This window comes from Poecilia reticulata, chromosome 3 (genome assembly GCF_904066995.2).
Source record: "Poecilia reticulata chromosome 3, P_reticulata-male-v2, whole genome shotgun sequence".
In the NCBI taxonomy this organism is placed as follows: domain Eukaryota; kingdom Metazoa; phylum Chordata; class Actinopteri; order Cyprinodontiformes; family Poeciliidae; genus Poecilia; species Poecilia reticulata.
Genome location: NC_088832.1, coordinates 36284004 through 36307733, shown reverse-complemented (window position 1 = coordinate 36307733; position 23730 = coordinate 36284004). Strand labels below are relative to the sequence as shown.

Sequence of the window (23730 nt, the reverse complement as noted above, 5' to 3'; positions counted from 1 at the left end):
TCGTGTCCTCCGGCCTCACCGGACCGTCTTTCTGGTCATTAACCCGCAAGGCGCCGCGCCGCAGGCCCGATGCCGGCGGGTCAGCTGATCCCAGGGAGTCGAGCTCATCAGGCCCAGACAAACAGAGCAGCTCAGGAGTAACGCAGCTCACCGCAGGCTGCGGCCTCATTCATCACACACCCACACGCTCGGCTGCACGCAACATGACAGAACAGGATCTGCACACTCACACACTCACCTTTCAACACCCACACTGTTTACAGCAACACGCAGCCAGGAAAAGCTGCACGTCAAGTCAGCACTCAGCAGAACTGAGCCCGAGTCGCGACCATCTGACGAGTCAGTTTCTGTGCAAAACAAAGCAGCTGCAGGTCAGGACAGGAACCCTGAAGGATCTGGATCTGGGAAAATAAACTCTGGTAATTAAGTTTCTGATTCTGTCATAAATACAGAAAGAATGAATCCAGCTGCTTCATTCATCCCCATCCTGACCAAGCATCTGGCGACAGTGGAGCGGAACAGCAGGAGGAAGCGAAGCGCCCAGCAGAACCAGAACCGTCTGCAGTGACCGAACCAGCAGCGCTTTCTGCTGCAGCTGCAGCTGCTGGTCAGAAACTGCAGAGCAGTTGGACAGAGCAACGGGATCCAGATCATTTTTCCTCCAACATCCGTTCAAATCCGACGGTTTTGAAAATGTGTATTTTTGTAGGAATAACCAGTTTAATAGTTTCTTATTAACTGGTTTTGAGGTTGTTTGAATCACAGCTGAAACTTTTATACACATCAATCAGCTGCATCTCCTCCCTGCTGCTGCTGTCTGGAGAAAAGCACCAAAAACAGCCAATCAGAGGCAGGAGGAGGGGCTTACTACTGTTAACCACCCGCATGTACATGCTGCTCGATGTGCTAATGGTGGAGAAACAACTCACTGTTATTGGTGGTTCTGCTAATTAGCTTAGCATTCATAGCAGGATCTGCTGTGGTGAACCAGCTGTAGCAGAGAGGGTGTGAGCAGCACATACACATGGTGATTGGCAGCGTTTAAGACCCTCCTGGATCTGACTGAGGCAGAACAGACCCGTCATGTTTTATAAAAGCTGTTTCACTGGAAACCCCAGTTTATTCCTGCAGAAAAAATATGGATATATTTTTATGAAACAAAATTTCAAGATATGAACATGAAACAGTCCAGATAAATGTCCAGATAAATGTCTAGATAAATGTCCAGATAAATGTCCAGATAAATGTCCAGATAAATGTCTAGATAAATGTCCAGATAAATGTCCAGATAAATGTCCAGATAAATGTCCAGATAAATGTCTAGATAAATGTCCAGATAAATGTCCAGATAAATGTCCAGATAAATGTCTAGATAAATGTCCAGATAAATGTCCAGATAAATGTCCAGATAAATGTCCAGATAAATGTGTGCATTAACATTTTAGTGGCATTTGTGAAATAGAAACAAAAGGAAAATATAGCAGTAGGAGTTGCTCTCTGCTTTTATTCATTCACCAATTAGTAACACGTATCTAATAAATCCATCCATCCATTTTCTTGCACCCTTTTCCCTCAGTGGGGTCGGGAGGGGTGCTGGTGCCCATCTCCATCTCCATCTAATAAATGTTGCTGATATTATAATAACACAGTGTGCAGGTCATTCTGAGCGGCTCACTGACTGACCACAGACTGACTGACCACAGACTGACTGACCACAGACTGAAGAACTGTTCAGGCTGAGAGATAAACGTGATGGTTTGTGTGTTTTACCCAGAAAACACTTGGACAACATGAGTGGAATAATAACTGGACCAGTCTGCAGCCCCCCCCCCAGCCCCCCCTAAATATGAATTCATGCAGTCTGATGATTTAACCGGGGGAAGCACTGAGCCCTGTGGTGCTCCTCCAGTCCTGCTGCAGCTGTTCCTGCAGCTCAGCAGCGCTGGGCTGTGATTGGTGGATTCCTGAGCATGCTCAGAAGCTCCGGCTGGCCGCAGTCTGTTGTTTGTTTGTGTCTGCAGACTCAACTGTTGCTGTTCCTCTGAGTTCACAGCCACTTCCTGCTCTGGCTGGGTTAGGGTGGCAGGACTATCCTCCATCGTTGGCGGGCCGTGGTTACCATGGTTACGCCTCCTGCAGCAGCATCCGCTCCCCATCTTTACACTTTTGTTGGTTTGACGTCCTCTTGAGTCTCTGATAAAACAGACCCTGATTGTTGTTGTGTTGCCTAGCAACCGCTTCCAGGTTGTCTGGCAGTCTGACACGGGAATCATCAGGAATCAGGGATAATTCGCCGCCAGAGAGGATAATCCTAAACACACTGCGGCGTAATGAGCAGGTAATCACACTTTAATTCATTCGTCCACGCCCAGCCAATCCAGACGGAGGGCGGCGCCTTAATCCACCAGTTATTCACCTGTCTCCCATTAGATCGTCTGCACACACACACACACACACACACACACACACACACACACACACACACACACACACACACACACACACACACACACACACACACACACACACACACACACAGAGCTTCACTGCTGGGCGGGAGGATGAAGGAGCTGCTGATCCTCTGGGATCTTCTCTATGAATCACTTCATCTTGGTTTCCCTCCTGGTTCAGGAAGTTAAACCAGGAAAAAACCATCTGGATGTGTGGATAATCGGGCCGGTCTGACCTGCAGTCAGTCCAGAACCAGAGCGGTCCACTTTACGGCAGAGAGCTCCTCAGCATGTAGCCTGACTTTATACGCCTCTGTCTCATGTCGTGTTTCTCTCTGATCAGTCCAGAAGTTTCCGTCCACAGAGCCGATCCGCCCTGAGCGTTGTTGAAACATGCCGACCCATAGGGGGCAGTGTAGCGCTAAGCTAACACCTGCCAGCCAATCAGATGGCTCCAGAACCAGCGGTACTTCCTGTTAGGGACCCAACGTGGCGCCAGGAGGTTCGTCTGCAGGCTCAGGATTAAAATATGAAGTTATTAAACCAGACGATGCCGATGAGGAATCGGCTCAGAGCGAGTATCACGATTTATTGGGGCAGAAATTCCTCATTTCCGCTTTGATCACAGTTTTTATTAATAATAGTTTTAGTGAAATTAATGCAAAAGAACAAAACGCAGGAAATGGATCAGCCCAGATCCGGCCCAGAGATCACTGCTGTCTGCGTGCTGATTGGTCCGTCCAGCTGCTGCCAGGGGCGGCCTCCTCAGCGCGACTGGTTCTGGTTCTGGTTCTGGGACAGCTCCATGAAGCAGCAGAACCAGAGCCCAGCCTGCAATGGAGGCGGGTTGATGAGGTTCTGATCAGCAGAACCGGCCCGGTCCGTTCTGCAGCGGGCCTCTCAGCCCTGCGGACCACCGGCCAAGTCCTGCGGCACCGAGTTTGCTCAAAGCAAACATTCCCTGAGGCTGGGGGGGGGGGTCGCACACAAATATCAGAAATTCTGTGGTTTGGGTCAGGCCGGGTGACCAGAACCGAGCAGAACAACAGCAGAGGGGCCTGGTGTGTTGGTGCATTCCTGGTGTGTGTTTTCTCTCTCCTGCGGGCCGGGCCGGGCCGGGCCTGGTTCTGGTGGGGTGGGCACGGATAGCTGTGGTTTGGTTGGTGGCAGAGACGGGGGGTTGGACCGGAGCGGTCCCAGAGGACTCGGCATCAAGCACTCGGACAGGCCTCCAAATGTGAGGACAAGTCTTGTTTTGTTTTCTAATTCTTGATATTTATTCGTCCCTCTTCATCCTCTTCATCCTCTTCATCCTCATCCTCCTCCTCCTTCCCTGCTCTTGTTTTTCTTAGGAACCTCCCTGCCAAGAGCTGAAACAATAGCAAAGCTTTCCAAAAGCCTCCCTGGCTTTAAACAATGCCATCAATCACAGCCGACACACACACACACACACACACACACACACACACACACACACACACACACACACACACACACACACACACACACACAGATCGCCTGTTAACTCTTCATAAGGTCTGCAGCCTGTAAGTCAGAGCTCAGGGTGAAGATGCAGTTTTACAGATTCCTGCAGCTTCGCATCACATGGAGAACCGTCTCTGGTTCTGGTTCTGGTTCTGGTTCTGGTTCTGGTTCTGGTTCTGGTTCTGGTCTCTGGTTCTGGTTCTGGTTCTGGTTCTGGTCTCTGGTTCTGGTTCTGGTCTCTGGTTCTGGTTCTGGTTCTGGTCTCTGGTTCTGGTCTCTGGTTCTGGTTCTGGTCTCTGGTTCTGGTTCTGGTTCTGGTTCTGGTCTCTGGTTCTGGTTCTGGTCTCTGGTTCTGGTTCTGGTTCTGGTCTCTGGTTCTGGTTCTGGTTCTGGTCTCTGGTTCTGGTTCTGGTTCTGGTCTCTGGTCTCTGGTTCTGGTTCTGGTCTCTGGTTCTGGTCTCTGGTTCTGTTCTCTGGTTCTGGTTCTGGTTCTGGTCTCTGGTTCTGGTTCTGGTCTCTGGTTCTGGTTCTGGTCTCTGGTCTCTGGTTCTGGTTCTGGTTCTGGTCTCTGGTTCTGGTCTCTGGTTCTGGTTCTGGTCTCTGGTTCTGGTTCTGGTCTCTGGTTCTGTTCTCTGGTTCTGGTTCTGGTCTCTGGTTCTGGTTCTGGTTCTGGTCTCTGGTTCTGGTTCTGGTTCTGGTCTCTGGTTCTGGTTCTGGTTCTGGTTCTGGTCTCTGGTTTCTGGTTCTGGTTCTGGTTCTGGTCTGGTTCTGGTTCTGGTTCTGGTCTCTGGTTCTGTTCTCTGGTTCTGGTTCTGGTTCTGGTTCTGGTCTCTGGTTTCTGGTTCTGGTCTCTGGTTCTGGTTCTGTTCTCAGGTTCTGGATCTGGTTCTGGTCTCTGGTTCTGGTTCTGGTTCTGGTCTCTGGTTCTGGTCTCTGGTCTCTGGTTCTGGTTCTGTTCTCAGGTTCTGTTCTCTGGTTCAGGTTCTGGTTCTGGTCTCTGGTCTCTGGTTCTGGTTCTGTTCTCAGGTTCTGTTCTCTGGTTCAGGTTCTGGTTCTGGTCTCTGGTCTCTGGTTCTGTTCTCAGGTTCTGTTCTCTGGTTCAGGTTCTGGTTCTGGTCTCTGGTTTCTGGTTCTGGTCTCTGGTTCTGGTTCTGTTCTCAGGTTCTGGATCTGGTTCTGGTCTCTGGTTCTGGTCTCTGGTTCAGGTTCTGGTTCTGGTTCTGGTCTCTGGTTCTGGTCTCTGGTTCTGGTCTCTGGTTCTGGTTCTGGTCTCTGGTTCTGGTCTCTGGTTCTAGTCTCTGGTTCTGGTTCTGGTCTCTGGTTCTGGTCTCTGGTTCTGGTCTCTGGTTCAGGTTCTGGTTCTGGTCTCTGGTTCTGGTTCTGGTCTCTGGTTCTGGTCTCTGGTTCTAGTCTCTGGTTCTGGTTCTGGTCTCTGGTTCTGGTCTCTGGTTCTGGTCTCTGGTTCTGGTTCTGGTCTCTGGTTCTGGTCTCTGGTCTCTGGTTCTGGTTCTGTTCTCAGGTTCTGGTCTCTGGTTCTGGTTCTGGTCTGTTCTGGTTCTGGTTCTGGTCTCTGGTCTCTGGTCTCTGGGTTCTGGTCTCTGGTCTCTGGTTCTGGTTCTGTTCTCAGGTTCTGGTCTCTGGTTCTGGTTCAGGTTCTGGTCTCTGGTCTTTGGTTCTGGTTCTGGTTCTGGTCTCTGGTTCTGGTCTTTGGTTCTGGTTCAGGTTCTGGTCTCTGGGTTCTGGTCTCTGGTCTCTGGTTCTGGTTCTGTTCTCAGGTTCTGGTCTCTGGTTCTGGTTCAGGTTCTGGTCTCTGGTCTTTGGTTCTGGTTCAGGTTCTGGTCTCTGGTCTTTGGTTCTGGTTCTGGTTCTGGTCTCTGGTTCTGGTCTCTGGTCTTTGGTTCTCTGGTCTCTGGTCTCTGGGTTCTGGTCTCTGGTCTCTGGTCTCTGGTTCTGGTTCTGTTCTCAGGTTCTGGTCTCTGGTTCTGGTTCTGGTTCTGGTCTCTGGTCTTTGGTTCTGGTTCTGGTTCTGGTCTCTGGTTCTGGTCTCTGGTCTCTGGTCTCTGGGTTCTGGTCTCTGGTCTCTGGTCTCTGGTTCTGGTTCTGTTCTCAGGTTCTGGTCTCTGGTCTTTGGTTCTGGTCTTCCATGTTTCCATGTATCCATGTATCCATGTTTCCAGGTTTCCAGGTTTCCATGTTTCCATGTTTCCAGGTTTCCATGTTTCCAGGTTTCCATGTTTCCATGTTTCCAGGTTTCCATGTTTCCAGGTTTCCATGTTTCCATGTTTCCAGGTTTCCATGTTTCCAGGTTTCCAGGTTTCCAGGTTTAAGCTCCAATCCCAGAGAAATTTTCAGGTTGAAATTGGTTGTTTCTGCAGGGGGACCCGCCAAAGTAAAAGCCTGGTATCCAGGTTGATTGTGTAGATCGTAAAGGTGTGCAGAAACCCACTGACCCCCAGGTGACAGCGGCCCACAGGCTCCGCCCCCAGCAGGTCAGCCCTCCTGGACTCTGCCCCCCAAGATAAACATGGCAGCACGCGCCCGGCAGCGGGACTTTGACCTGAGCGGCGCTAACGGCCCCCCTCCCTGGGTAAACTCTGCGTTGAACTCTGACCCCTCGCGCCAGGCCGCTGCCAGCCGCTCAGGGTTCCTGCAGCTTCTTCACAGCGACGCGTTAAAGCAGCAGAATGCGCAGATATGCATCAGAAACATCGGAGGTGGTTTAGTAACAGGAAGAGATGAAGGCAGCAGTTTTTATTTTTAGGCTGAAACAAATGTGGAAACCTGATTCCGTCCTGCAGCGCTGCCGTCGCTCCGAAAAATTAAATGTTGCTGCAACTCAGCCAAGGTTCTGCAAAGAGCTGCAGAGGTCTGTGTTACAGCAGCGCTGAAGAAACCTCTGACTGAAGACACGGCTGGAGGAAACCTGATGTTCAGTTACGACTTTCTGCTAATTAAATGCGGCCGCAGTCAGTGGGAACGATTCTGACCCCAAAGTGAAGAAGAACGGAGCGACGCCAGCAGCCTGACGCCAAGCGCAGCCTGACGCCATGCGCCGCCTGACGCCAAGCGCCGCCTGACGCCAAGCGCCGCCTGACGCCATGCACCGCCTGACGCCATGCGCCACCTGACGCCATGCGCCACCTGACGCCATGCGCAGCCTGACGCCAAGCGCCGCCTGACGCCATGCGCCGTCTGACGCCATGCGCCGCCTGACGCCATGCGCCACCTGACGCCATGCGCCACCTGACGCCATGCGCCACCTGACGCCATGCGCCACCTGACGCCATGCGCCACCTGACGCCATGCGCAGCCTGACGCCATGCGCCACCTGACGCCATGCGCAGCCTGACGCCATGCACAGCCTGACGCCATGCGCCACCTGACGCCATGCGCCACCTGACGCCATGCGCCGCCTGACGCCATGCGCCACCTGACGCCATGCGCAGCCTGACGCCATGCGCAGCCTGACGCCATGCGCAGCCTGACGCCATGCGCAGCCTGACGCCATGCGCCACCTGACGCCATGCACCGCCTGACGCCATGCGCCACCTGACGCCATGCACAGCCTGACGCCATGCACAGCCTGACGCCATGCGCCACCTGACGCCATGCGCCGCCTGACGCCATGCGCCGCCTGACGCCATGCGCCGCCTGACGCCATGCGCCGCCTGACGCCATGCGCCGCCTGACGCCATGCGCCGCCTGACGCCATGCGCCGCCTGACGCCATGCGCCACCTGACGCCATGCGCCACCTGACGCCATGCGCCGCCTGACGCCATGCACAGCCTGACGCCATGCGCCGCCTGACGCCATGCGCCGCCTGACGCCATGCGCCGCCTGACGCCAAGCGCCGCCTGACGCCAAGCGCCACCTGACGCCATGCGCAGCCTGACGCCATGCGCCACCTGACGCCATGCGCAGCCTGACGCCATGCACCGCCTGACGCCAAGAGCCGCCTGACGCCATGCACAGCCTGACGCCATGCGCCGCCTGACGCCATGCACAGCCTGACGCCAAGCGCCGCCTGACGCCATGCGCAGCCTGACGCCAAGCGCCACCTGACGCCATGCGCAGCCTGACGCCATGCGCCACCTGACGCCATGCGCAGCCTGACGCCATGCACCGCCTGACGCCAAGAGCCGCCTGACGCCATGCACAGCCTGACGCCATGCACCGCCTGACGCCATGCGCCACCTGACGCCATGCACAGCCTGACGCCAAGCGCGCCTGACCCCAAGCGCCGCTTGACGCCATGCGCCGCCTGACGCCAAGCGCGCCTGACCCCAAGCGCCGCTTGACGCCAAGCGCCACCTGATGCCATGCGTCGCCTGACGCCAAGCGCCGCTTGACGCCATGCGCCGCTTGACGCCATGCGCCGTCTGACGCCATCTGCCACCTGACGCCATGCGCAGTCTGACGCCATGCGCCACCTGACGCCATGCGCCACCTGACGCCATGCGCAGCCTGACGCCATGCGCCACCTGACGCCATGCGCCGTCTGACGCCATCTGCCACCTGACGCCATGCGCAGTCTGACGCCATGCGCAGTCTGACGCCATGCGCAGCCTGACGCCATGCGCCACCTGACGCCATGCGCAGCCTGACGCCATGCACCTTCTGACGCCATGCGCCGCCTGACGCCATGCGCCACCTGACGCCATGCGCAGCCTGATGCCATGCGCCACCTGACGCCATGCGCCGTCTGACGCCATCTGCCACCTGACGCCATGCGCAGTCTGACGCCATGCGCCACCTGACGCCATGCGCAGCCTGACGCCATGCGCAGCCTGACCCATGCGCAGCCTGACGCCATGCGCCGCCTGACGCCATGCGCCGCCTGACGCCATCTGCCGCCTGACGCCATGCGCCGCCTGACGCCATGCGCCGCCTGACGCCATCTGCCGCCTGACGCCATGCGCACCTGACGCCATCGCCACCTGACGCCATGCCCCTGACGCCATGCGCACCTGACGCCATGCCCCCTGACGCCATGCGCCGTCTGACGCCATCCGCCCCCTGACGCCATGCGCCGTCTCACGCCATGCGCAGCCTGACGCCATGCGCCACCTGACGCCATGCGCAGCCTGACGCCATGCGCCGCCTGACGCCATCTGCCACCTGACGCCATGCGCAGTCTGACGCCATGCGCCACCTGACGCCATGCGCAGCCTGACGCCATGCGCAGCCTGACGCCATGCGCAGCCTGACGCCATGCACCGCCTGACGCCATCTGCCGCCTGACGCCATGCGCAGCCTGACGCCATGCGCAGCCTGACGCCATCTGACGCCATGCGCAGCCTGACGCCATGCACCGCCTGACGCCATCTGCCGCCTGACGCCATGCGCAGCCTGACGCCATGCACAGCCTGACGCCATCTGCCGCCTGACGCCATCTGCCGCCTGACGCCATGCGCAGCCTGACGCCATGCACCGCCTGACGCCATGCGCAGCCTGACGCCATGCACAGCCTGACGCCATCTGCCGCCTGACGCCATGCGCCGCCTGACGCCATGCGCCACCTGACGCCATGCGCCACCTGACGCCATGCGCCGCCTGACGCCATGCACAGCCTGACGCCATGCGCCGCCTGACGCCATGCGCCACCTGACGCCATGCGCCGCCTGACGCCATGCGCAGCCTGACGCCAAGCGCCGCCTGACGCCAAGCGCCACCTGACGCCATGCGCAGCCTGACGCCATGCGCCACCTGACGCCATGCGCAGCCTGACGCCATGCACCGCCTGACGCCAAGAGCCGCCTGACGCCATGCACAGCCTGACGCCATGCGCCGCCTGACGCCATGCACAGCCTGACGCCAAGCGCCGCCTGACGCCATGCGCAGCCTGACGCCAAGCGCCACCTGACGCCATGCGCAGCCTGACGCCATGCGCCACCTGACGCCATGCGCAGCCTGACGCCATGCACCGCCTGACGCCAAGAGCCGCCTGACGCCATGCACAGCCTGACGCCATGCACCGCCTGACGCCATGCGCCACCTGACGCCATGCACAGCCTGACGCCAAGCGCGCCGGACCCCAAGCGCCGCTTGACGCCATGCGCCGCCTGACGCCAAGCGCGCCTGACCCCAAGCGCCGCTTGACGCCAAGCGCCACCTGATGCCATGCGTCGCCTGACGCCAAGCGCCGCTTGACGCCATGCGCCGCTTGACGCCATGCGCCGTCTGACGCCATCTGCCACCTGACGCCATGCGCAGTCTGACGCCATGCGCCACCTGACGCCATGCGCCACCTGACGCCATGCGCAGCCTGACGCCATGCGCCACCTGACGCCATGCGCCGTCTGACGCCATCTGCCACCTGACGCCATGCGCAGTCTGACGCCATGCGCAGTCTGACGCCATGCGCCACCTGACGCCATGCGCCACCTGACGCCATGCGCAGCCTGACGCCATGCGCCTTCTGACGCCATGCGCCGCCTGACGCCATGCGCCACCTGACGCCATGCGCAGCCTGATGCCATGCGCCACCTGACGCCATGCGCCGTCTGACGCCATCTGCCACCTGACGCCATGCGCAGTCTGACGCCATGCGCCACCTGACGCCATGCGCAGCCTGACGCCATGCGCAGCCTGACGCCATGCGCAGCCTGACGCCATGCGCAGCCTGACGCCATGCACCGCCTGACGCCATCTGCCGCCTGACGCCATGCGCAGCCTGACGCCATGCGCAGCCTGACGCCATCTGCCGCCTGACGCCATGCGCAGTCTGACGCCATGCGCCACCTGACGCCATGCGCCACCTGACGCCATGCGCAGCCTGACGCCATGCGCCACCTGACGCCATGCGCCGTCTGACGCCATCTGCCACCTGACGCCATGCGCAGTCTGACGCCATGCGCCACCTGACGCCATGCGCCACCTGACGCCATGCGCAGCCTGACGCCATGCACCTTCTGACGCCATGCGCCGCCTGACGCCATGCGCCACCTGACGCCATGCGCAGCCTGATGCCATGCGCCACCTGACGCCATGCGCCGTCTGACGCCATCTGCCACCTGACGCCATGCGCAGTCTGACGCCATGCGCCACCTGACGCCATGCGCAGCCTGACGCCATGCGCAGCCTGACGCCATGCACCGCCTGACGCCATCTGCCGCCTGACGCCATGCGCAGCCTGACGCCATGCGCAGCCTGACGCCATCTGACGCCATGCGCAGCCTGACGCCATGCACCGCCTGACGCCATCTGCCGCCTGACGCCATGCGCAGCCTGACGCCATGCACAGCCTGACGCCATCTGCCGCCTGACGCCATCTGCCGCCTGACGCCATGCGCAGCCTGACGCCATGCACCGCCTGACGCCATGCGCAGCCTGACGCCATGCACAGCCTGACGCCATCTGCCGCCTGACGCCATGCGCCGCCTGACGCCATGCGCCACCTGACGCCATGCGCCACCTGACGCCATGCGCCGCCTGACGCCATGCACAGCCTGACGCCATGCGCCACCTGACGCCATGCGCCGCCTGACGCCATGCGCAGCCTGACGCCAAGCGCCGCCTGACGCCAAGCGCCACCTGACGCCATGCGCAGCCTGACGCCATGCGCCACCTCACGCCATGCGCAGCCTGACGCCATGCACCGCCTGACGCCAAGAGCCGCCTGACGCCATGCACAGCCTGACGCCATGCGCCGCCTGACGCCATGCACAGCCTGACGCCAAGCGCCGCCTGACGCCATGCGCAGCCTGACGCCAAGCGCCACCTGACGCCATGCGCAGCCTGACGCCATGCGCCACCTGACGCCATGCGCAGCCTGACGCCATGCACCGCCTGACGCCAAGAGCCGCCTGACGCCATGCACAGCCTGACGCCATGCACCGCCTGACGCCATGCGCCACCTGACGCCATGCACAGCCTGACGCCAAGCGCGCCGGACCCCAAGCGCCGCTTGACGCCATGCGCCGCCTGACGCCAAGCGCGCCTGACCCCAAGCGCCGCTTGACGCCAAGCGCCACCTGATGCCATGCGTCGCCTGACGCCAAGCGCCGCTTGACGCCATGCGCCGTCTGACGCCATCTGCCACCTGACGCCATGCGCAGTCTGACGCCATGCGCCACCTGACGCCATGCGCCACCTGACGCCATGCGCAGCCTGACGCCATGCGCCACCTGACGCCATGCGCCGTCTGACGCCATCTGCCACCTGACGCCATGCGCAGTCTGACGCCATGCGCAGTCTGACGCCATGCGCCACCTGACGCCATGCGCCACCTGACGCCATGCGCAGCCTGACGCCATGCACCTTCTGACGCCATGCGCCGCCTGACGCCATGCGCCACCTGACGCCATGCGCAGCCTGATGCCATGCGCCACCTGACGCCATGCGCCGTCTGACGCCATCTGCCACCTGACGCCATGCGCAGTCTGACGCCATGCGCCACCTGACGCCATGCGCCACCTGACGCCATGCGCAGCCTGACGCCATGCGCAGCCTGACGCCATGCGCAGCCTGACGCCATGCGCAGCCTGACGCCATGCACCGCCTGACGCCATCTGCCGCCTGACGCCATGCGCAGCCTGACGCCATGCGCAGCCTGACGCCATCTGCCGCCTGACGCCATGCGCAGTCTGACGCCATGCGCCACCTGACGCCATGCGCCACCTGACGCCATGCGCAGCCTGACGCCATGCGCCACCTGACGCCATGCGCCGTCTGACGCCATCTGCCACCTGACGCCATGCGCAGTCTGACGCCATGCGCCACCTGACGCCATGCGCCACCTGACGCCATGCGCAGCCTGACGCCATGCACCTTCTGACGCCATGCGCCGCCTGACGCCATGCGCCACCTGACGCCATGCGCAGCCTGATGCCATGCGCCACCTGACGCCATGCGCCGTCTGACGCCATCTGCCACCTGACGCCATGCGCAGTCTGACGCCATGCGCCACCTGACGCCATGCGCAGCCTGACGCCATGCGCCGCCTGACGCCATCTGCCGCCTGACGCCATGCGCAGCCTGACGCCATGCGCAGCCTGACGCCATCTGCCGCCTGACGCCATGCGCAGCCTGACGCCATGCGCCGCCTGACGCCATCTGCCGCCTGACGCCATGCGCAGCCTGATGCCATGCGCCACCTGACGCCATGCGCCGTCTGACGCCATCTGCCACCTGACGCCATGCGCAGTCTGACGCCATGCGCCACCTGACGCCATGCGCAGCCTGACGCCATGCGCAGCCTGACGCCATGCGCAGCCTGACGCCATGCACCGCCTGACGCCATCTGCCGCCTGACGCCATGCGCAGCCTGACGCCATGCGCAGCCTGACGCCATCTGCCGCCTGACGCCATGCGCAGCCTGACGCCATCTGCCGCCTGACGCCATGCGCAGCCTGACGCCATGCACAGCCTGACGCCATCTGCCGCCTGACGCCATCTGCCGCCTGACGCCATGCACCGCCTGACGCCATGCGCAGCCTGACGCCATGCACAGCCTGACGCCATCTGCCGCCTGACGCCATCTGCCGCCTGACGCCATCTGCCGCCTGACGCCATGCACCGCCTGACGCCATGCGCAGCCTGATGCCATGCGCAGCCTGACGCCATGCGCCACCTGACGCCATGCGCAGCCTGACGCCAAGCGCAGCCTGATGCCATGCGCCACCTGACGCCATGCGCCGTCTGACGCCATCTGCCACCTGACGCCATCTGCCACCTGACGCCATGCGCAGTCTGACGCCATGCGCCACCTGACGCCATGCGCCGTCTGACGCCATCTGCCACCTGACGCCATCTGCCACCTGACGCCATGCGCCACCTGACGCCATGCGCAGCCTGACGCCATGCGCCACCTGACGCCATGCGCCGTCTGACGCCATCTGCCACCTGACGCCATCTGCCACCTGACGCCATGCGCAGTCTGACGCCATGCGCCACCTGACGCCATGCGCCACCTGACGCCATGCGCAGCCTGACGCCATGCACCTTCTGACGCCATGCGCCGCCTGACGCCATGCGCCACCTGACGCCATGCGCAGCCTGACGCCATGCGCCACCTGACGCCATGCGCCGTCTGACGCCATCTGCCACCTGACGCCATGCGCAGCCTGACGCCATGCGCCACCTGACGCCATGCGCCACCTGACGCCATGCGCAGCCTGACGCCATGCGCAGCCTGACGCCATGCGCCACCTGACGCCATGCGCCACCTGACGCCATGCGCAGCCTGACGCCATGCGCCGCCTGACGCCATGCGCAGCCTGACGCCATCTGCCGCCTGACGCCATGCGCAGCCTGACGCCATGCACAGCCTGACGCCATCTGCCGCCTGACGCCATCTGCCGCCTGACGCCATGCACCGCCTGACGCCATGCGCAGCCTGACGCCATGCACAGCCTGACGCCATCTGCCGCCTGACGCCATCTGCCGCCTGACGCCATCTGCCGCCTGACGCCATGCACCGCCTGACGCCATGCGCAGCCTGATGCCATGCGCAGCCTGACGCCATGCGCCACCTGACGCCATGCGCAGCCTGACGCCAAGCGCAGCCTGATGCCATGCGCCACCTGACGCCATGCGCCGTCTGACGCCATCTGCCACCTGACGCCATCTGCCACCTGACGCCATGCGCAGTCTGACGCCATGCGCCACCTGACGCCATGCGCCGTCTGACGCCATCTGCCACCTGACGCCATCTGCCACCTGACGCCATGCGCCACCTGACGCCATGCGCCGCCTGACGCCATGCGCCACCTGACGCCATGCGCCGCCTGACGCCATGCGCCGCCTGACGCCATGCGCCGCCTGACGCCATGCGCCGCCTGACGCCATGCGCCGCCTGACGCCATGCGCCACCTGACGCCATGCGCCGTCTGACGCCATCTGCCACCTGACGCCATCTGCCACCTGACGCCATGCGCAGTCTGACGCCATGCGCCACCTGACGCCATGCGCCACCTGACGCCATGCGCAGCCTGACGCCATGCCGCCTGCCATGCGCCACCTGACGCCATGCGCCTGATGCATGCGCCACCTGACGCATGCGCCTGACGCCATCGCCATGCGCAGCCAGCCTGACGCCATGCGCCACCTGACGCCATGCGCCACCTGACGCCATGCGCAGCCTGACGCCATGCGCCACCTGACGCCATGCGCCACCTGACGCCATGCGCAGCCTGACGCCATGCGCAGCCTGACGCCATGCGCAGCCTGACGCCATGCACCGCCTGACGCCATCTGCCGCCTGACGCCATGCGCAGCCTGACGCCATCTGCCGCCTGACGCCATGCGCAGCCTGACGCCATGCACAGCCTGACGCCATCTGCCGCCTGACGCCATCTGCCGCCTGACGCCATGCGCAGCCTGACGCCATGCACCGCCTGACGCCATGCGCAGCCTGACGCCATGCGCCGCCTGACGCCATGCACAGCCTGACGCCATGCACAGCCTGACGCCATGCGCCGCCTGACGCCATGCGCCGCCTGACGCCATGCACAGCCTGACGCCATCTGCCGCCTGACGCCATCTGCCGCCTGACGCCATCTGCCGCCTGACGCCATGCACCGCCTGACGCCATGCGCCACCTGACGCCATGCGCAGCCTGATGCCATGCGCAGCCTGACGCCATGCACCGCCTGACGCCATGCGCAGCCTGATGCCATGCGCAGCCTGACGCCATGCGCCACCTGACGCCATGCGCAGCCTGACGCCAAGCGCAGCCTGATGCCATGCGCCACCTGACGCCATGCGCCGCCTGACGCCATGCGCAGCCTGACGCCAAGCGCAGCCTGACGCCATGCGCCGTCTGACGCCATGCGCAGCCTGACGCCAAGCGCCGCCTGACGCCATGCACAGCCTGACGCCAAGCGCAGCCTGACGCCATGCGCAGCCTGACGCCAAGCGCCACCTGACGCCATGCACAGCCTGACGCCAAGCGCAGCCTGACGCCATGCGCAGCCTGACGCCATGCGCCGCCTGACGCCATGCGCCGCCTGACGCCATGCGCAGCCTGACGCCATGCGCAGCCTGACGCCATGCGCCGCCTGACGCCATGCGCCGCCTGACGCCGCCTGACGCCATGCGCCGCCTGACGCCGCCTGACGCCATGCGCCGCCTGACGCCATGCGCCGCCTGACGCCATGCGCCGCCTGACGCCGCCTGACGCCATGCGCAGCCTGACGCCATGCGCCGCCTGACGCCGCCTGACGCCATGCGCCGCCTGACGCCGCCTGACGCCATGCGCCGCCTGACGCCATGCGCAGCCTGACGCCATGCGCCGCCTGACGCCCAGCCTGACGCCATGCGCAGCCTGACGCCATGCGCAGCCTGACGCCATGCGCAGCCTGACGCCATGCGCCGCCTGACGCCGCCTGACGCCATGGATCTGCTGCCAGCTCAGCCGCTGGGCCTGCAGCTCCATTCACCGGTTCAGAACCGGCTGCATGGACCCGACCCGGTGCGGACATGATGAGGTCGCAGCCTGCAGGCTGTCCTTGCTTCAGGGAAGCTGAATGATCCCAGCAGAACCTCCTTCCTCCCAGCAGCTGAATCGGGTCAGAACCCAGCAGAACTTGCCCTGTAACGTCTGCAGCAGCTCAACAACCTTTTACCACAAACTTTCCCTCTTTAGTGCTGAAGTTTAAATGGAATGAATCCCCTGCAGCTCTGCTGCTGCAGATGCACAACATCATTGATTATTGATTATTTATTGAGGATTTTCCTGCAGCTGCAGGTCCTGTCCTCCTGACACAGGATTGGACAGCTGTCCTCCTGACTCAGGATTGGACAGCTGTCCTCCTGACTCAGGATTGGACAGCTGTCCTCCTGTCCCTGGATGACGCTGCAGCACCAGGACCTGGACCGAAGCCTACAGGGGACAAAAAGCCAGATGAACGTAGGAATCAGCTGATTCTGTTGATGTGACGACTTTGAGACACGAGGACACATTGGACACATTGGACACATCGGAGACATCAGAGACGTTTCTGCTCGTCTCAACCTTGTTTTTCTACAGAAATTTAGAAGAAGTTTAAATATGCAAAAAGCAGAAAGAGGAAGAGAAGCAGAGTGCAGAAACCCGCAGCTTTCACCGTCACACAGAGTCCAGCTGCTGGACGTCCGTCCGTCCAGCTGCTGGACCGGTGAGGGACATGGAGGACAGTTGAGTCTGAGCTGCAGCTGTCCTGACCACATGGCATCAGAACCAATTAGAAGCCTTCGTCTCTCCGGCCTTCCTCTTCATCACTTCGTGGGAACTCGGCGTTTGGTTTGAGCCAAACTGCTGAGTCATGACGCGTCCACCGCAGTGACCTGTCAGCCCCGCGGCATGCTGGGAAGCCGGCTGCTTCCTCATTCAGCTTCCTGCTCAGCTGCAGCAGAGGCGCAGCAGGAGGCAGGGGGCGGAGCCTGGATGGCATCAGAACCATCTGGACCTCCAGAACCTCAAGAAACAGATAACTGAAACCTCTTCATGTTTTACTCCAAGTCTCAGAACCAGAACCAGAACCAGTCCTCCCAGTCCAAGGCCTGTACTGGCTGATCTAGACTCGCTGGTTCTGCTCCCACCAGGACCGGCTGGTTCTGACCCAATATTGTTGATCAGAACTAGTCCTGGTTTCAGAGCAGAGCAGAACCGGTCAGAGTCTCCTGATCAGAACTTTGTTGCTGATTGCAACAACTTGGTTCCTGGACCGGAACCAGACTGGAACCTGGAACAGACTCGTTGGTTCTGACTGGATCAGAACTCTTTCACTGGAATCGTTTGGTTCTGGGTTCTGGTTCTGGTGGAAGAGGCTTGTGGGACCTGACCGGAAGGACTCGGCCCAGACTCTCCGGCCCACCGCAGGCTGAATGAAACCGGTTCCGGTTCTGTTTTAAAACCTGGACTTCTGAAGCTGCTTCTTCTTTCTGGCAGGCGCTTGAACGCATCGCGGTGTGTTCAGGGTCACTCAGAGATGGTATCACAGCAGAGAGCCTGGCGGCGCTGCGGCTCCACCGGTTCTTCCCACCCTCTGGACCTGGAGCGGTTCTGGAGCGGTTCTGGAGCGGTGCGGCTGTTTTCCCTGCAGCAGCTGCTGCCAGCAGCCTCACAGGAGCTGCAATGAGCCGTTGCTGCAGAGCCTCAGTCCTGTGAATTATTAACGCTGAATCTGAGCAGTTATCAGATTCTGCTCTGAACTGGACCCGCACTCAGATTCTGAACCTTTATTCACCCGTTGAGCTCGCAGCGGGTCCTGGAGCGCCTCCAGACACGTCCTGCGCCGCGCCGCCACGGCAGGAAGCGCTCAGCGTTTAGACGCTTTAGCTTCCTGCTACTTCCCAAGATGTTTGCAGCTTGTTGGGGCCGGCTGGTTCTGGCAGCAGACCTCCTCACACATTTATGAGATCCAAAGGATCTTCTGGAAAACAGTCAGCAGAAACATTTGGGACATTTTCTCTGCGAGGCTCAGTTCATGTGAGACCAAAACATTTAACACCTCCAGCTGCTCTGAGTCAAACCAACCTGTTCCCCTCCTGGCCTGTGGGGGCGCTGCACCAAGAACCACTGAAGACACTGAGAGCAACTTCCTGTTTCACCAGATGGAAACAAGATGGAGGATTTTAGCGGTTGGAGGATTTCTGCTGCTAGCGCTAGGCTAGCATGTTAGCTTTGGTTGGATTTACCCAGAATGCCTTGCACAGTCGTCCACTTCCTGCTTTTGGAGCGGCCTCCGGTCCGCACATTCAAACCGAACCCAGACCGAGGTCTGGCGGACCAGAGGTCAGAGGTCGGTTAGCGTTCACACCTCACCAAGTGAACCAGACTTTATAGACAACAGACCGGAGTCGGGTTGAAGCGGACCGGCACCGGACCGGCACCGGACCGGCACCGGACCGGCACCGGACCGGCACCGGACCGAACGAGCTCAGGTTCAGCAGCAGCTCTGTTTGGATGACGTCACCTGGGAGGTTCAGTTTCCTCCAGGATGAAGTTCTCTGGTTCTGGTTACATTAGTCGGGTCGTTCGGGTCGTTCCTTTCTGTTCGGTTCTTTTGTGTTTGGATCCAGATTTTAGTTTCAGTTCTTTTTCCTTCAGTCAGTAGATCCTCTTTCTCATTGTCGTATCGTGACCTTTGACCTTAGCTGAGGCAGTGAGGCCCTCAGCGCGCCAGATGTTCTGGTTCTTCTGCACCTGCTTCTGGCATTGTTGAAGTGGTTCTGGTGGGTCGGGCTCCCGGGAGACTCTGGTCCAGGTGTGGGTCCGGGTTCTCCTGAGGTTCTCTGGAGAACCTCAGACGGGTCTGAACCCGTTCCCAGACTGATGCTTTGGTTCTGATCTTCATGCTGACAGACGGGTTCTGACCGGACCTGAAAAACACAGAACTTCTGGTCTGCAGACGTTCGTTGGCTGCAGCTGAAGCTGCTTCTGCACAGCGGCACTCCACACTTTTCAGATTTCTATCTGTAAAGTGAAATGAAGGATTTCCTTTCAGGTCTGAACTGCTGCCCTTCTACCAGAACCAGTAACAGAACCAGGAGTTCTTCAGACCAGCAGATGCATCTCCTCTGTAAAGTTCTGTTTGTCTCGGTTCAGAAAGTGGACCTTCAGACGGAGAAGATCCAGATGTTCTGCTGGACTGTTTACGGCTCCGTCTGCTGTAAACAGGATATCCGACCGGACCGCTCCTTTTGGGTTCTCTGATCCCAAACATCTGGATCCCACGGGTTCAGAACCAGAACCTGCTGTTGGCAGATAACCAGCAGGTCGGGTTGGACCTTCTCACCAACGTCCAGCAGACATCAGAACCGCGCTGCATGTCTTCAGAGATCCAGATCCAGTTATGAAGCTGTTCCGCTGGTGTTGCTGCCCATCACTGAGGTGTTAGCATTAGCTGTTAGCATTAGCATGCTAATGCTAACACTCACGTGTTTTTCATATTTCCCATCAGCCACTTGAATTTTAAGACTTTTTCCAGCCTTTTGAACCAGTTACTGCTGTAAGATGTTCCAGGTTTCATGACCTGTTTGGCCGTTTGGTCGGCCTGTTCATAAACTTTAATGCAGCAGAACCAGAACCAGAACCTTTGCTGGCAGCGAGTTTCACCAAACTGGAAGGAGAAGAAGAGAGACATTCGTCTTCATGGTTGGCGTTAGCTCCTGCTAACTGTTCATGTGTTTAGTGGGTCTAAGATTCTTTTTAAGGAATAAGTTGTGACACTTTGAGCCTAATTTTAAGACTTTTTTATAGAGGCCATTTTGAAAATATATGATTTCTACAGTTCAAAATAGGTTATGATTTGACACCAAACACTCATCTAATTTGAGATATAAAATTAACAACATGTCAGTAAATATGATTTCTATTGGTCTAGTTATGCGTCATTTGACATCTGTGATAAATATTGACAAATTTAGTGCATAATTAAATTGCCCTTGAGAGCCATCTTGAAAACTTGGCGGCCATCTTGAATGCTTCATTAGCCGATGGTTTTCCCAAAGCCCTGGGAATGTCTGTGCCAATTCGGTTCATGTATCCACATACATGCTGTTTGGAGGCAGCAGAAGCATCATGCTGTGGGACTGACCCTGCTGGCACTTCAAGACCTGCTGCGTTCTGCATTAGCAGTGCTGTCTGTACACTTTGAGCTAGTTGGACCGGACCGGACTTCTGCTCAACCAGGACTAACCAGTGCATTAGATCCGGTGATTCTGGACCCGGTCCAGAACTGCAGACCCTGTGGTCTGAGGGAGGGGACACATCCAGAGGACAAAATGGGACAGAACCGCCTGTCCTCTCAGCAGAGTGAAAAGTTCTGGTTAATGTTCAACCCTGGCCAAACAGAGCAGATAGGCGAACCGGGCCTCGGACTCACCGCGTGTCAACGAAACCAGGACTCTGAAACAAACAGCATCACATGTTCTGCTGCAGAGAGCGCCTCGCCGACCCGGTACCAAGGCTGGGAACCCGGTCCGGTTCAGGCTGCAGGTCCAGTTCAGGAGAAACGTCTTTAACACTGAGGTTAGAACTGATCTGAGTCCAGAACCAGCCGGGTCGGACCAGTAGAACCTGGTTTGGTTGTCCTGAACCTCCAGATTAACTTCAGACTTTGCAAATCCTGGTGTGAACTGAAAAGTTCAGGTTCTGAATTCCTGAAAATTCACCGACGAGAAAATTGGAGTCAAACTGGAAACAGAAAGAAGGAGCTACTGCCAACATTCACCAAGCTATCAATAAATATATTGATAGGCAAACTGACAGGAATAATGCTAACAACGGTGATGCTAACTGTAGTGATGCTAACAGCAGGGATGATAACTGTAGTGATGCTAACAGTGGTGATGCTAACAGCGGTGATGCTAACTGTAGTGATGCTAACAGCAGGGATGATAACTGTAGTGATGCTAACAGTGGTGATGCTAACTGTAGTGATGCTAACAGTGGTGATGCTAACTGTAGTGACGCTAACTGTAGTGATGCTAACTGTAGGGATGCTAACAGTGGTGATGCTAACTGTAGTGACGCTAACTGAAGTGATACTAACTGTACTGATGCTAACAGCAGTGATGCTAACTGTAGTGATGCTAACAGCAGTGATGCTAACTGTAGTGATGCTAACTGTAGTGATGCTAACAGCGGTGATGCTAACTGTAGTGATGCTAACAGCAGTGATGCTAACTGTAGTGATGCTAACAGCAGTGATGCTAACTGTAGTGATGCTAACAGCAGTGATGCTAACTGTAGTGATGCTAACTGTAGTGATGCTAACTGTAGTGATGCTAACAGCGGTGATGCTAACAGTGGTGATCAACAGCGGGTTTCCTCCTTGCTGATGGAGCCTCATCCTGTCAGCAGCTTCAGCTCCTCGGATCGTGAGAGAGGATTATTCCCCCTGAAGTCCAGCCAGCCGGGCCTGGACCCTGGTTCTGGCCCGGTGTGGGATTCAGCTCAGAACCTGGAAAGGAGCAGGGAATGAAAGCGGGGAAGCGTTCCAGCCGCTAACAGGATAATGTCTTCCATGCACAGGAAGAGCGAGCGGCCAACATGGCCGGCCTCGCGCCAAGAACCCCGCTACAGGTCCGAGACGGGTCGGGCCAGAACCACAGAGAGTTACAGCCCAGTGAGAGGAGGGTCGGATCTGGTACCAGAACCGGTTCTGATCCGACCACCATGAGAACTGAAACAACTAATCAGCTAATTCAGAATCAATTCTTCGGCACCTGGAGGATCTAAAAACCTTCCTGGAGAAAACCTGCTAACCACCGTTAGCATCTGGTTATTGATCAGCTAATCAATAATTAATCACTTCCTTCTCAGGTTTAACCTGCGGGGCTGAAAACCTTCAGCTACTCAGGAATGAAGTTTTGTGTTTTACTGAACAGAACCTGCAGATGTTCGGACCGCCGCGCTGAGAGGTTCTGCTGGGATCCGGATCCGTCCAGGTCGGATCCAGAGGGAATCAGGAGTTCTCAGCTTTATTCCCGGTATCTTCCTCCTCCTCTTCCTCGCCGGCTCCCAGCCAAACGGCCAGTCTTATCAGAACTTTTGATCTGGACCCGCTCGGCGCTCGGGTTTGGCCCGGTTCTCCTCTAACACATGTTTTCTTCCTTTTCAGCACAGAAACCCATAAATCAGCTGATGGTTCTGGTTCTGGTTCTGATCCGTCTCTGATGAGAGGATTTACATTTTTGGGAAATCTGCTGTTTTTATTTAGCGAAGTCGTGAGAATGAACCAGAGCTGCTCAGGTTCTGGTTCTGGTTCTGGTTCGGTACTGAGCTCCTCTAGAATACAGGTATGAACTGATATAATCTGGATTTCCTCCAGATTATATCCTGGTTTAATCCAGGTTCAGTTGTTCTGTCCGGTTCTGGATGATTTTATGCTGATATTTTTATTATTTTTCCTCTAATCCTGATTCAATCTGGACTTTTATAGATTATTAATCTGCTTTTCTTCTTCTTGGTTAATCCAGGTTGTGTCTCGCTTTAATCCTGGTTATAATCTAAGATTTTTCTGCTCTCAGTCCTGTTTTATTTAAATAACATCTAATATTTTTACCCTGTTCTGATTTTATTCTCCTAATCCTGGATTCTCCTGGTTCTATTCTCAGATGGCCTCAGGTAGCAGGCTAAAGGTCAAAGGTCACGACACATAAAGCCTCTTTTCTCTAGAAACAAGATGGCCGCCGGACCGAGGCGAGCAGAGCCGAGGCTTCTGGGAAAAAGTCTACTGAATGGAAGGAAGCAGAAACACCTGAGACTGTGAGCACGGCGGTGGAGGAGTGGTGATGCGGGCCGCTTTCAGTGGTGGATTTGATCTGATCTGTTTGCATCAGAAGATAAAAACCCGTCAGAATGAGACAGGTGAGTTTCTTCAGGTGTTTCTGCAGGAAGTGGGCGGGGCCTAGCGGTTTGGAAGCAGGAAAAGGAATTTCACTACAACCAATCAGAAGCATCAGAACCTCTGATGTCATCAGCAAAACAAAAGGGCCAAGAAAATAATGTAGAAAAATCAAATCCAGCCGTCTGATGATTCTTATTGATCTGATTTGATATGTTTTAACAGAAAGTGAAACCGGATCCGGTCGGCTGCTTCCGCCATGATTAAGAAACGGGATTAAAGATGATTAAAGATGATTGTCTGCAACAAAGTCTGTTTTTCAGTGAAAGTCTCTGAAAAAAGATGGTTCTGTTTATTGTTAGTTATTAAAATGATAATTTTTTTCATTTCAAACTAATGTGGGAAATAATTTCACCTGATGAGTAAACACACAGTTCTGGCCCACAAATGGCCCCCGGGCCGCAGCTTGGGCCTCATCAGTGATCGATAATCTGGATTATCTTTAATCTGGAGATTCCAG

The 23730-nt window shown here is 58.0% G+C and overlaps 1 long non-coding RNA gene across 1 annotated transcript; it reads left to right on the top strand.

Annotated features, from left to right (window-relative positions):
* Positions 1-1912: 1912 nt before the first annotated feature.
* On the top strand, positions 1913-23505 carry LOC103460083 (uncharacterized). Its single transcript, XR_532852.3, has 5 exons — positions 1913-2338; positions 22252-22353; positions 22485-22662; positions 22981-23233; positions 23436-23505. It is a non-coding gene; the product is annotated as an uncharacterized LOC103460083 (long non-coding RNA).
* Positions 23506-23730: the final 225 nt, after the last annotated feature.